Source organism: Meleagris gallopavo, chromosome 10 (assembly GCF_000146605.3).
Source record: "Meleagris gallopavo isolate NT-WF06-2002-E0010 breed Aviagen turkey brand Nicholas breeding stock chromosome 10, Turkey_5.1, whole genome shotgun sequence".
Classification (NCBI taxonomy): domain Eukaryota; kingdom Metazoa; phylum Chordata; class Aves; order Galliformes; family Phasianidae; genus Meleagris; species Meleagris gallopavo.
The window spans coordinates 20,358,064-20,370,273 of NC_015020.2; the positions used below are offsets into that span (position 1 = coordinate 20,358,064).

The 12,210-nt window shown below is 39.1% G+C and overlaps 1 long non-coding RNA gene across 1 annotated transcript; it reads left to right on the forward strand.

Moving 5' to 3' along the window:
- Positions 1 to 840: 840 nt before the first annotated feature.
- Positions 841 to 8,822, forward strand: LOC109369302. Its single transcript, XR_002118207.2, has 3 exons — positions 841 to 1,228; positions 1,330 to 1,423; positions 5,670 to 8,822. It is a non-coding gene; the product is annotated as an uncharacterized LOC109369302 (long non-coding RNA).
- Positions 8,823 to 12,210: the final 3,388 nt, after the last annotated feature.

Consider the following 12,210-nt stretch of genomic DNA (forward strand, 5'->3'; position numbering starts at 1 on the left):
CGGCACCATGTGATGACACAGATTCCATGCTGAATGCACAGTGACATGGAAAACAGCTCCTAGTGGTGTCCAGGCTTCATCAGTTAACTCCTTTAATAGCTGTACTCCCCTTACTTTGTGTTGTTACACCAGCTGTTGTGTATCTCCTCTTCAGAAAGAGTCACAGGCGAAGTGGAAGCATCATTAGAGAAGAGCAACAGCATACAGATGTGAGAAGGGGTGTGTTTCATGTTATGAGCATGTATATGTCTGTCTTTGTACACACAAGCGCCATCTTATTTAGTTACTTGAGCCTAATTTTCCTCTTGTACCTTTCTGCACCAAAAAGCTCTTGAAAGCTTTGAAAGCGAGTGTCTTGGAGAACAGAAGTGCAAATGCACCAAGCATAATGTTGGTTCTACTTCTCAATGCTAAGAAAACCTTAGGGTGGAGAAAATTCTGTGAAGAGTCAGTTCAGTATCCCAGCCTTGCAATGTTCTCCTGGTTGTCTTTCAGGGCTGAAGACATTTACCTAATGCTTTCATGACCTATGAGCAATGAAACATCCCTGGAAGTTTATGGCATCCAGCTAAGACTGCTTTTGGTAGCCCTAAAGTTAGAGTTAAAACTAGTCATTCTATGGGAAACTGAGCTAGCGAAGACTGGTGTATGGGAACAGCTGAATCATGGCCTGAACCTCTGATTGATCACCTGAGGCGAGCAGTGAGTCAGCCATGGGAGCACAGGTGAAGGCAATTCACCTGTGCTGCAGGAAGGGGTGGAGCCTGGCTGCACCACTCCTAGACCCATTTAAGAGCTGGCTAGCAGTGGGGAAGGATCTCTTCTGGAGATCCACTCCGCTGGAGTTTCGTAAATGAGCCCAGGATATGGGTAGGCTTTCTATCTATTCTCTTCTATTCTCTTTTTGTTATTATAACCTGCTTTGCCTACCTCTCTTGTTTATTTCATAATTATAGCATCTTAATATTCATTGATTATACACATACACCAGCAATCCAAGAAAGTATTAAAGGACACTATAGCAGAAATGCAAGTCTCAGCTTAAAGCAGTGATTGAGCACCTGGTAGGAAGGCAAGGCCAACTTAAAGGAGCTTAGGTCCAGGTAATGTACATGAATGACCAGAAGGGCTGGAGCCAGGATCCACCCCTTCCCAAACCTCATTTAAGGGTTGGCAGTGGAGGTGAGTATATCTTGCAGAGATCCCTGCATACCTGGGTCTTCTGAAGGTAAGCAGTTTCCTGCCTTTATTTCTGTGTGTATGGCTGTTTTATTTGAGCAAATCCACACTTATTGCTGCTCTGCTGTCGTTACTGTACTTTCATTACAGACACAACGCCGATAGGTAGCACACCTCACCTAAAACCTGTTTCCTCAGAAGTCTGGTTCTGTAAGTCTTGCTTTAGTGTAAAGGACAGATGAAAGTAAGTTCATAGTTTGTTTTGTTTTTTCCCCACACTGCCATTTTGTTTGGTCATGTTGGTAGGTGTTCTGGTTGTAGTATGTGAATTCTGGCATCCTCTATACTTTCTTTGTGAAATTCTCAGGAAGGCACGGGGTGATGAAGACTGCTGAAATAATTGCAGTGTCCTTTGCCTTTCCTGTAGCATGGTCAGTGTCTCTATGCTGTCATGAGATAGAGTTTTTAAGTTTTAAGGATTTATGATCTTAAAGCCCCATCCAAACTAAGTCTGTCAGAGCACCCAGTTTACTTAAGACACACTAAATTAAAAGGTTTTTAACTGTTCCCTAGTATTTCTTTCAAGCTTGAAGTCTATAAGTGAGAGAAGGATGTACTCATACATCCCACATCACACCTGCCTATTATGTGTTTCATTAGTAAAAGCTTTCATTTGTAAAATGTCCCAGAAGATTCTTACCTTTGAGAATATCTGAAATTAGGCAGTCATAACCTATTCAATTTGATCTTTTATAAGGAGGAAGCTTTAGGGTTCTGGCTGATGTAGTAGAAAACTGCCAGATTCAACAGTGCAGTAATGTATGGGGGGAGGGGAGGGAATTAATAAAACCATGTTAACGGTACTGGTATCTCACATAAGCTTTCTCTTGGGTTTCTATATTTTCCATGGCAACATGACAGAATCAAGGAGCAATCATTGTAATTTAGTGTCACAATGAATTTTCTTCTTAGACTTTTTGTTTAACATCCTCATTCAGTTTAGAAGAACAAACATGCTCATTCCTCATGTCAGTAGGCCTGTGCTAGTATAAGTTTTGTGTCTAGCAGGTACTAAAGACATGCCATTTCTATATGATGGGTGCCATTCGCTGGAGCACATCTCACTACTGAATGGCACCAGCATTTAGAAAGGACAATGTGCATGGTTTTGCATTGACTTGGTTAAAGCTTAAATAAGGGAGGACAAGAAGAGATGCAGGAAATCTAGTTCCTCATTCCGAGAGGAGATTATGACACAGTGACTGCAGTATGGATTCCCCAGCCTGTGTGTTAATTGAAAATTCATTTGTTTTAGGCTTCTGTATTCAGAGTATGGCACAAATTCAAAGGTCAGTAGATCTGATTCTCTGTTGCCTGGCAGTTTGCTTAACATTTGCCTCCTCTACAATAAAAAGGAAAAACAAATGTAAAATACTGTTCAGAATCCGTGCATGGTTTTGATTTCACTCTAGTTTAGCAGATGTGTTTCTATACTGTCACTTTTGCTGAGTTCTCCTTGTGTGATAGTAGTGGAACAATGTGACTCTTTTGTCCTTGCTCTACTTATATGGAGCTTATGTTCTCATTAAAGTGACCCAGAGCCTCTTCTCTGCCTATAACTGCAGGTCAAAACATCAATTTTGGCAATTCAGCTGCCCACTCTGCCATTTGGAAAGAGCAAGGTGGAGACAGCTGGCAGTTAGGGGAGCGCTAGGAAGCATATGGTAGCTCTGTGCAGTGCTGTCCAAGAGCTTGTAGGACAGTCATCTGCTTGCTTCACTGATTTCTAAAGTGAACTCTTTTTGTCTTTTCTTGTAAGCCTCTGGGATAGACATCTCTTTACTAAGGGTGAATTTAGAAGAAAATCCATACTTTAAAATTTTGGGGTCCTTTCCATGGGGGGGGAGGGGAGGGAAAATCTACTTTGAAATTATTTTGTGCCCTTATATGGTTACAGAGAAAATAGGGAGTCTACAGAATATAGATGACAGGCCCAGAGCAATTTTTCCAAGACTAAATGAGGCAATGAAATGTCATAAGAGGGTATCTTCATAGAATTATGTAGTTGCAAGTTGCACTTGCAACTTGTCTTTTCAACATGGCAGCTGGTCAGAGGGTTAAGAAAATATGTGGCCTTGCAACTTTGGCTGAGAGCCTGCCTGATCTTGCGAGTTAAACACGGCCAAGCCCTGTAGCGTTGGATGGGAAATGGCCAAGGAAAATCCAGTGATTCAATAAGTGGCATTCTTCCTGCATGATTACAGCAACCCCAGTGCCAGCATGGTGCTAGGCGATAGTGCTGTTGGTGGCACTGAGATCTAAATTCCATATGAGATCTAAATTTATTCTAAAAAGCAAGTGACAGTTTGCACAAAAGTGCAGAAGTGTTCACAATCATTGTATTCCTGTAACTCCACAACAGAAAACAGAGCGGGGTTTTCTTTTTTTAATTCTGCTCAGGGGCATCACTGTAATAATACAATAGTATTTCTCTAAGGAGGTGGTTGTATTTCTGTATTAAATTCTGTTTATATGCTCAGCTCACAAAACATTTTGGCAGCCTTTTATGAAAAGCATAATCAGAAGTTTGCATCTTTATACAGATTGCTTGATATTTCTAACATTCTTTAGCAAAACATAATAACTTTGGAAGGTCTTCATTCAGTTCCATGATACAATTTCTCTCCCTTCTTTACCCCAGACATTCATTCCAGTTATAGGCTGCAACATGTTACTGTACTCTTTTTTTTTTTTTTATGCAACAATGTGGGCCATGTTCTAAGCCAGATGAATGAGCTGACAAGGACTGAAAAGTCCTCCAGGAGAGACCATTTCTTAATTCAGGGCACTGTTCTGATCAAGCTTGGAGTACAGTTGTACAATCAGCCTGATTAGTGTAACTGTGGAGAAAGTAAATCCCAGTGAAGGCTTGGATGTGGTGGACAAGGAGAAAGGATCACCTGAAGTTGTTCCTGACACCAACATCTATACCCTCTAAATACAAGCAATGCTTACGGTAAGCTTTGATGTGTAACTACTGAATGTGATTTTCAATTCTTTGTGTATCTGTTTCTTTGTTTCACTGGGAGTTTGGAGTTTATAAAGGATGTACGAAGTGCTTTTGGATCCTTGGATTGTAATGGTCTGCTGTAGTAGCTCTACATAAAGCAAAAGTGCATAAGCGAATGCTTTTGCAGAGGTCAAACTGCAGTCTTTGTTACTTTGCTTTACAGTTTCCATCTGAAGTAAGATTCCATGACACATCTAAATGATTACACACAAGAGTTTATTCTAATAGTAGTAGGCTCATAAAAAATAACAAGACCAAATGATAACTGTCTCCTGACCCACACAGCTATTTACAAAAGAAGTACTTTAATAAAGGTAGCTACATCCTCTAGATCCCCAGACCTTTATTTGAACTCTGCTGCAGCATAATTGACAGACAGAATTAGAGTGTATATTAAGAACTAAAATTCAACTTTTCACTAGGCAAAGCTTCATTCACATCACTCATAACATTAGAAAGAATCAGTGAGAATTATATTAAAATGATGCCATCCTGACATAGATGAACAGAGTATGCAATTATATTTAAATATTGTAATTGGAACTTGCTGTCAAGTGCCTACTGTCACTTCTCAATTCCCCTCAAGGCAAGTAAACCACTACTTCCTTTGCTCTATAAATTTAAAGCCATGTTCTGCACATAAAGTGAGCTAGTATTTCATCAAAAGCGTTTTGTTTGTCTCAGATGCTGTGAAGACACAGGCCAGGTGAACACTGGAGGATAAAATCCATCCTGGAAAATGACTCTTTAAAAAAAAAAAAGTATTAGATAGCAAAATAGCCTTATGGGGACAACCTGAGTCTCTGCATGTGATTAGTTTCTAATCTGAAAGCTGTTCTGAGCTTGCTCTCTTGTATACAGCATTATTAGGAGGAAAGATCCTGCAGGTGATGTCAGGGCTTCAGTGAAACTAATCATAACCAGGTGCTCTTCTTTAAGGCCATGAATGTGCCCAGTGGTTTCTCAGGGCCTTGCCTCAGTGGCAGAATGATTTTTGCTGGTGATAGTGGGTAAAAAAGGAAGCCTTGTGTGCCTTACTGGGCAGAAGTAGGGAGCATTATTGGTTCTACTTTGAAGGTTTGATGGGATGTTTGAGAAAATGATAGAAGTTTCTTGTAAGGTTCTTAGGCAAGATCATCTCTGAGTGGTTCTGTAGCTTTCCACAAACATGATATTGTTGGCTATTAGTTATTGTCTAGTTACCTAATAAATGTCTGTCTTGATATAGTCAGAATCGTGAATATCAGAATGTAATATAGGATGAATCAGGGTCATCGAGGTTGAAAAAAACCTCCAAGATATCCAGTTCAACTGTTCACCTATCACCACTATTTCCCACTAATTAGGAATATGATTTTTTTATTTGTCCTGCTGGGCTGTTTTATTGTGGATTAGCATCTAACATGTCTTGTTTTTACAGAGCTGAGAATTAATTGGAACTTGAAAAGAACCCTTCTCATGGGTTGAGAATGTGCTGGAAGAAGAGAGCTCCACCCAGTTATGCTTTCCCTTTGTATACTGCTGAAATAACCTAGGTGTAAACTCGACCGAGAACACCAATGTCCATAAAGATAGTCTTCATACTCAAGCAGTTATAGAGATCTCTGCTAGTAGATGTAAAAGTTAGTGTGTGTCATATGGATTATGCATGAACTTGGGAAATTGACTGGAAACAGCCTGAGAGCAAGTCTTTTTTTTAATTGTATTTTTTTTTAGGGGGGAGGTGGAAGAGGCAGTTAAATGGAAGGAAGGAAGTTGTTGGTTTTTTCTTAAATTATTATGACTGATTATAACTGTACTGTGAAAATTAGTACTATGCAGGCTGGGGTGAAGTTAGATGCGTGTTCTGAGAGGTGTTGCTTTTCTCTATGCTGTGTTTGTGGTAAATCTGTGTGATGTCTATGAGTCTCTGTGGCTTTTTGTTTGCTTTTTTAGCACAAAACAAGCGTAAGGCTACATGGTATTGGCTTTGGCAAATGCACAGGAGACTAAAATCTGGAACTGGGAGTTACTTTGTGCTCCATAAAAGTCCATCTACTAACCTGTTTTCATTTTCTGTCTTAAAATCCTGTGTTTCTCTTTGATCAATGCACTAAAAACCAGTGAATCCAGATGCTATAGATCCCTTGGATCCTCCACAAGGCTTGGTCTTAAATAATGCTTTTGCAGTATGGACAAGTAGTAGAACATGGTGACCTACATGGCACTGGCTACAGGGTTTTTTTCTTTGCGAGTGTGAATCTAATCCAACAAAGGCAGCTGTCTTTAAACCAATAGAGCTACAGAAATGCTAACATCATAGAACTGCAGCTATTCTTCAGGATAGCTGATAGTAAAATGTGAATGTTTCTAATAGATTACTGTGCTCTCATCAAAACTCTTTTATCCAAGTATGTTTTTCTGTAAATCTTTTCTAATGCCTTGTATGTTGCCACTCTGTTAGTTCCATGAGCTGTTGGAAGGTAAAAGCCATGCAACTGAATGCTCTTTTGAATGGAATATGCAATCCTACCAAAAGAGGCTAGTTCATACTGTATGATTGTCATCACTGTATGCTAATAACCTCATTAGAGTATACCACATAATGCAGTGCAAACAGTAATGGGAAAATGTACAGCTCTTGTTGAGTTTAAAACCTCTGCATTTTTTGCAGTGCTTTTGTGCCAAGCCAAGAGTTGAATTTACAGGGAGTCCCAAGAGTGTCACCCTTCAGTCATCCTCTGTAATGCTTCCCTTTTACTTTGTTGAAGTCCAGCAGCGCTGTTAACTGATGGTTTTCTTCCAAGTTTTGTGGATCAGATGCTGCTTTCTCAGCCAATATAGCGAGATTATGTAGATTATCTAAGTTATCCAGAGTTGTCTCAATAATGGAGACAGTGACTTGGATATTTCAAGCCCTTTCTGTCCCACTGCACTTGATAGTCTGCTTTGTTAATTAAATTCTTTTTCTTGGGATTCCCTGTAGAATATATTGAGTGAAATTCTGGCCCCACTGAAGATAGTGGCAGAACTCCCATTGTTTTCAATGGTCTGAGACTTCGCTCATAAAATCAAGAAGGAAATGATTCAGGCCAACAGCCTACAGAATACCAATAGTCATTTTCAATGTACTGCTCTGACTGAGGCTTATGTTTTGGAGAAGTATAATCCCAATAGTAGGTGACAGTACATCTCTCCAAGGAACAAGGGGAAGTGTTGGTGAGACTTAAAGGTTGTGACAGGCCTGCTGTCCTAATTAATAACTTGTCAGTATTGCAATGGATTTAGGCTATTTCATCAGTACAGGACTCCAAACTTGGGGATACACAAAGGCGGTGCTAATTGAAGATATACATTAGCTTAAAATATCACAGAGTTGGACAGGATTGAAGCATCTAGCATAAACTTCTGATCTCCAGTGCTACTTCGTTAACTTCAGTGGTGGTTGCTAAAAATATCCTGTAGCACAAAGTCATGGACTCATAATGGTTTGTGTTGGACAGAACCCTAAAGACAACCAAGCTCCAGCCCCCTGCTGTGAACAGGAATGCCTCCTACAAGACCGGGTTGCTCAAACCCAATCCATAGGGGGATGGACTGTCAAGCAGTACCTCTCTAAGATGCATCACATCTGCCATCTGGGTGGTAGCTAGAGTTCTCTGGGGGGAGCCACACAAACCACACCATTCCAGCAGCCAGCCAGAAGGGGGGGATGACAGCTAGGTTGCTAAAAGAGCCAAATGGCTCCTGTAACTCTGCTAAGCACATCTAGCAAGGATAGCAACTGATGTGGATAGAAGTCTAGCTGTGTTTTTTTTTTTTTCCCCTGGCTTTTTCTAAGTATAAAAGTGCAAATAAAGAGTGATGACACTTAAAAGCTTTGGGTGGACACAAGGAAACTAGCTTTGGGAGAACTGGAAGTCCTGCCTGCCCCCAAGAGAATCTAAGGAAGGTGACTGGATGGAAGAGCTTGTGGTGTATGTTGGACAAATAGTGCTGTGTGCATTTTCTCGTGGATTACTGTTGGATCTGATGGTTATGATATTGTCTACTCCTGTGAAAATAAATTTTTATTTCCATCCAGAATACACGATATTTCTGTATTCAGTGCAGAGTAAGGGAAGTAAAATGTCAAGTCATTTAATCCATAAAAGCTAGGTGTAAAAACCTATACAGTTCAGTGAAAATATTGTATGTACATGAAGTGTTTTGTGCCTGTTAAGTGTTGTTTCCTCTTCCTGCTGACTTTTGGATTATTTGTTGGCTACTTTAGAACTAATTCTTCTTCAGCTAAGGCTTTCTGTGTGACTCTGATAAAATCATACTGTTTGATAATGAAGTTGGAAAGGGAAACTAGCCTAATGTGGGACTTATCTAATGCTGAAAGCGTTTGTTTGTAAACAGATGCCACTGCTAAGTGCTTAAATTAGATAATAAATGGTACCTATCTCATGAATGCCTTGTGCTCCATTTAGTGTGGTGTGCAGTCTGGGTGTTTTTTTTCCTGTTTTTAGGATGTATCAGGGATGCAGTTTGCTTGTGAATCTTGCACAATTGTCACTGGTTCAATACAGGCTTAGAAGGATCAGCTCTTTTGTAGAGGGTCCCAGGTGGGTTTTTTATTAAACTTTTGGGTAATAAACATTTATCTCGTTTTTACAGCAACATTTAATGCTATCTATTTATTGCCAAATAACTGTATATCCATTACATGAGCTGAAAATACACCTGCTTTGGAATAAAAGCTCTGGAGAACCCACAGCAGGCACAGATAATTGTAAACAAAACAAGATTCCCATAAAATAAAAATAAGAGTACTACCTTGAGTGTCGTGTCTTACAGACTGGCTGCTTCAAATGAAAATACGTTTGCCATAATAGCATGTCTATTTAAAAAAAAAAAAAGAGGAGTGGGGAAAGGAGGGAGTAGTTGAGTAAGTATGAAACTGTAGTGAATGTTTGTGTGCCCAAGCCACGCTTACAGTACAGGGACATTGTGTGTACATCAATCAAAAGCATGACATTGTGGTATTAATATATCACACTGTGATCATCAGACCATCGTCTGTCTTATTGCTTATAAATTTACAGCCCCCCAACTACACTGAATGCACTATGTAAACAAATAATACAGGCCAGTGGTGGAAGCGATCGCATTTAGTTTCATGCCTGCTGTAATCTTAACTCCCAAAGATCCTACAGAATCTACAGGTCTGAAGAATGAGGACATGAATAGAGTAAAAAGGATCAAAATTCTACCTATAAACAAAAAAAATCTCCTCATGCTATGTGTTTGTTAACCCAGAAGAGAGTGCTCATGAGTGAAGTCATTAGTCATGTGCTTAAAATTGTTCTTAAAATATGTTTATTTCTCTCAAAGGTAAGCATATGTTTCAGAAAATTAATGAATTCACATCTGTAGCAGTAGAAATAGTTATCACTTAAAAATGAATTTAAAGAAGGGGGGAAGAGATTAGATTTCATGGTATAATAGCAGTTGTCTTACAGTTCTGTTGAAACGCATGTTCTACAAAACTAGCTTAATCTCAGAAGAAGGTTTAATCGGAGCTTGGTTTCTACTTAATAGTTAACTGCTGAAACAGTATACCTACTTCACACTGTAGGAAGAGGTAATAGCTTCATATTATGGAGTATCCAGTTTGTGTTTCCCAGAAGTTATGTGAATTTGGTTATCAGAAAAAATTCTACTGGAGCAGTGTAACAAGGTATATAATGAACATGACTTTATGAGGCAAGATGAAATGTTACCATTTTAGGTGAAATACTATATGTATTTATTGAAACAATTATTTTGGCAACGTACTTGCAAACAATGCAAGTCACTATTTCTAACTGTGAGCCTTGTAACTTTAAAAAAAAATATGAGGTCAAAGAAATTACATCTTTGCATCATGAGAGAAGGAAAAGCTCTTTTTACTGGCTGATCAAATTAATTATGTTAAATAGCTGAAAACAGAGGGAAATGAAACAGAATTAGCCCTTCAAATGGTGCTTAAGGCAAAGCCAGGAATGAGACCACTTCAGAATGGTCCAGTGATATTTACAAATTGGGATCTCATCGTGTTCCCTCTGGGTTTGGCTGACACCAGCTTCAGTTCTTGGTACAGGTTTCTGTCACAGAACTGCAGCACATGTGCTGGAAGCTGTGAAGTTCTGGGATGCTGTTTCCCACTAGACATGCAATTTATTTTTTTTTTTAGAGTATTTTCAGCATTTATTAATGTTGAACTTCTTGATTTTCCATTTACATAATGTGATTTACTTTTTTTGTAAGTGGAAGCGAAGAGCTCCCAAGAATGCTCCATCAAATGTTTGGATGGCAATAGGTAAAGGTACATCAAGGCACGTCTCTGTCATGTACACTTGTGAAGCTCAGAGAAAGAAATTGAATCAAATAAGTGTAGTGGGGAAATGGGAGGAAAATACTGCTGTGAGTTTTCATTTGTATTAAAGTAAGTGATATCTTTTTATCCTCAGCACTGAATCTATCTACAAGGTGATCTTGATTGAACTTAATGAGTAGTCTTCCTGCTGCTGCTGCAGCACTCATGAGCTTATACTGATATCAAAATAGCATTTGTATATTTTAGTTAAAATATTTTGACATCTGTAGTCATTTCTTTCCTCACCAAAATGAATGATGAAATCAAGGAATTGGATGCGTACGTATCTTTAGAAGGTGTCTAAGTAGTTACAGCTTTTGACTTTATCTTGAGAAAAAGGCAAGGTGCCACATGTGGTTTGCATTGAGAACACTTGCTTTGGTTTTGGAGTTATGTTTTGCTTTGTTTACTTAAATCAAGAAACAGCTGTCCTTGTGATGGAACTCACTGTCAGCAGTAGACCTAAGTCTTTATCTCCTGTCCTTAACAGTCAGAAAATGCATGAGTAAGAACTACAGAATGAAGTATAAAGTGTTTCCAGTATTTCTCATAATTCAGTGAAGGTCACTGGTTTTGTACTCAAACAGAAAAGATTTAACATGAGAAATTTAACTATGTTTGTACTGAAGGCTAAAACAGTACATTAGAAACTATTCCAGTGTATAAAGAATAATAAATGTAATTCAGGTTTGTGAGACCCTTTTCATCTAAAATCCTGTATACATAGGTTGCCCTGAAAATAATGCCTCCTATTTTTTCATGGAAATTACAACAGCTTCAAATATTGTTTTTGTTAGAACAAATTCTCAGCTACAAAACACTATTTTTCAATGTAGTCACCACCATTAGCTATGCATTTTTGCCAGCCATGATCAAGAACCTTCATGTTCATAAAATCTTGCACTGTCACCACTGCTGAGACACACCACCCACTGTCTCACTGTGCTCATTTGGTCTCCATAAACATTCACTGAATGTCAGTGGGTGTAATATTCTCCTCATGAAGGAATTCAGTTCCACATTTTTGCTTCATACACACTTCCATGTCTGGCACCAAATTGTTAGACTGCCCCTCTACTGCCATTTGTTGCACAGCAATGAAATTCAACGTTGACAGAGAAGTTCAGTCTCTACTGCCATACTACTGATGTCACAGGCCAACCTAATAAAAGAGGAGGCATTACTTTCAGCATAGCCCTTGCAGTTCCTTTGTGGGCTGCCTCTGGATGTGCTGTAACAGACTCACATCTCCCTTGTACTGAGAGCTCCACATCTGGCCATAGCACTCCATGTAATGTGAGTAATGATGAATATGAAACTACTGTCACTTGAAATCTGACAGAACGTCAACTACTACACAGCACTGGATAAATGAAAGGCTAATGAGGGAGTTTGCAAAGGCCTTAAAAGCTCTTTGTATGCTGGGAAACTCACAGAATTACAGAGATTGGAAGGACTTTTGAGAGTTCACCGAGTCCAACCCACCTGCTAATGGAGGTGAATTAATGCTTTTCATAACGATAACACAAAGATGGTGTAATACAACTCTTGAAGGATGTTGAAAATGAAACACTTGTTC